Source organism: Pseudorasbora parva, chromosome 7 (genome assembly GCF_024679245.1).
Source record: "Pseudorasbora parva isolate DD20220531a chromosome 7, ASM2467924v1, whole genome shotgun sequence".
Lineage (NCBI taxonomy): Eukaryota > Metazoa > Chordata > Actinopteri > Cypriniformes > Gobionidae > Pseudorasbora > Pseudorasbora parva.
Window position 1 is genome coordinate 41,649,261 of NC_090178.1, and position 3,132 is coordinate 41,652,392.

A 3,132-nucleotide genomic window follows, 5' to 3' on the forward strand; every position below is an offset into this window, starting at 1 on the left:
AACAAGATAAAAAATACTAAATAGGAAATGCTTTTTTTTGTGTGCAGTGTATCTTATTTTAAAATAATATGCCAGATTCAAAATGAGTTGAGCTCAGTGCTTGTGGCATTATGTTGATTATAAACATTTCGGATTAAAGGGTTACTTCAGCGATTAGCATATGGCCTTGTATCAGTAGAAACCCTGGAGTATATTCAAGTGATTGTGCTTTCACCCCTCATATCTGAGACAAGAGATTTATGCATTTTATTTCTGGAAAAATTGACGATATTTGCATATTTGCATAGGAGGAATGTTTGGAATAAGGCTAAAGACTACAGTCAGCAGAGGGAGCCATTTCCGCCTGTTTAGAACCCGCGCATGGGGGATGGGAGATTACACTCAGAGCTCAGCTCGCAGCTACAGGCACTCAGCTGATGGTGAGCAATGTAAGTCTTTTAACTTCTCAAATTAATTTCTATGAAAGTTAGGCTTGCAAAGGCATGAACTGAAACACGCCAGACTGAACTCGCATTGTGAATGTATGCCGCGAGTGTAGTCGCGATTACCTCAGCTCTCATCCCAAGAGCTCATCAGCTTATTTATCTCACTGCTGCAGTTAGTGCAACCCGATCTCACGGCAATTCGTACTAATTTTACGAGGTGGCTAATTCGTACGAGTTGATACGACCTAACTCGTACGAATTCATACGATTTTTGCTAATTCGTACATATTTTACGAGTTACCAAATTCGTATGAATTCATGAGAATGACCTACCCCTGACCCCGCCCCTAAACCTACCCATCACGTGGGTTTAGACAAATCGTACAAATTCGTAAGAGTGAGGTCGTACAAATTTGTACGACTTAGACACCTTTTATTCACTCGTATGAATTAGTAAGAATTGGTCGTGAGATAGCGTTGGTTAGTGCTCAGTGCTGTGATACTCACGCCGTGACTCACTCATTATATTGAACAGACATGTTCAGTTTTTAATTGTAGTGTCTTCAACTCAGTCACAGTAATCCAGTAGGTGGCTTCAGGGGCGTAGCCATCTTTTCAGAAGTGAGGGGGACAGAATTTTTTTTTTTTTTTTTTGGACCAATATAATTTATCGCATCTCTTGCTTTTAATTGGGCAAGATATCAAATACACTGCTGAACAATAACCACTAATTAATATCTATAATATTATTCTCCTATTTTTTGTGCCAATTTTATGATTGGTTTATATACTAGCCATACAAACACTTGTGCATTAAGACTCCATAGATTTTATGCAATGTAAAAAAAATATATATTCTAATGTAAACCATGCTGTTCTCTATGTGAATATATAGTAAAGTGTGATGTATTCCTGTGATCAAAGCTGAATTTATCATTATTACTCCAGTCTTCAGTGTCACATGATCCTTCACTAATCACTCTCATATGAGGATCTGATGATCAACACACATTTATGATTATTATCAGTTGTGCTGCTCATGGTGATGCTTAATTTTTGTGGAAACCATCTAAACATTTGTGGTAAAATTAGAAAAGAGAGAAATTAATACTTTTATTGATCAGACATGCATTAAATTGATCACAAGTGATATTTTTAATATTACAAAAGATGATAATTTATTCAATGAATGCAAATAAATTCTATCCTTTGAACTTTCTATTCATTAAAGAATCCTGAAAAATAACATGTAGGCTATCATGGTTTCCACAACATTTTTAAGCAGCACAACTGTTTTCAACACAGATAATAATCATAAATGTTTCTTGATTATAAAATCATCATATGAGAATGATTAGTGAAGGATCATGTGGCACTGAAGACTGGAGTAATGATGATAAATTCAGCTTTGATCACAGGAATAAATTACTATATATTCACATAGGAAAAAAGCTGTTTTAATTTGTAATAATATTTCAAAATATTACTGTTTGAACTATTTTTGATTACATAAATGCAGCCTTGGTGAGCAGAAGATACTAAACATTAAAAGCTGCATTATTCATATGATAGCCTAGTTTATTGTCAATAAATAGCCTATTGAGATGACTTGAAAAACACACATAAAGCATATATTGTCGCAATCGTCTGATTGTCGTCGTCACGTTTCATCACTCATAACGATTGTTTTCCTTCAGCTGCAGCTGCAGCGTGACTGGATATTACCTCTACGAATCCGCTTTTGAACTTTCTGTGAGAGCACCCTCCTCATATTTAGATGCGAATAAAATGACAGGTCATGCATAGATTATTTTTTGTCTCTGAATTTAAATCTTGATGTATTCACATTGGTTTCTATGTAAATACACTTGCCCGTGACCTCAAGAAGCGCGCAATCAACCCAGATTAAAGAAAGCTGTTTTTAGCGTCCCTGTTAACTTGCCCGCCCCCGCGCAGGTAACGCCGGTTCGGATCCCGCTCGGAGCGGGTCGACTAGCATCGGTGAGACCCAGTAAACGTGCGGGGGACGAAAATACATTTTATTAAAAGTGAGGGGGACACGTCCCCCGCGTCCCCCGCGTAATCTACGCCCATGGGTGGCTTTGGGAATGGCCTAACAGGGCAGCAAAGCATTCTGGGAATTGTAGTCTTTCATCCCCATGAGACAAAAATAAATGTTCTGTCTTTTCTCAGTCAAGAAGGCACCAAATTCAAAAATAATTTCACATTTCTACTACATTAATGACCCAGTTTAAATACAGATTCATCTTCCCAGCACTGAAGTACCCATTTAAATAAATAAAAAATATCAAATTGAATTTGAACTTGCCCCCCAACCCCCCTTAGTGGTTTACTTAGAATGTAAGTGAAGGAGGCGAATCTGTTACTCACTGTTTGTAGAAACTTTTGTTATTAAAATAATTGACTTGGGTCTTTTTTAAGTTCTTGCATAATCAAAAGAAACAAAAAATAACTCTAAAAAAGATGTTTCTTTTGATCTTGAAGGAAACGCCCAATCTTAAAGGGTTAGTTCCCCCCAAAATGAAATCAATGTCATTAATGACTCACCCGAAAGTTGTTCCACACCCGTAAGACCTCCGTTCATCTTCGGAACACATTTTAGGATATTTTATATTTTAGTCCCATATGCAGTCTATGCACACTTTACTGTCCATGTCCAGAAAGCTAATAAAAACATAATCAAAGT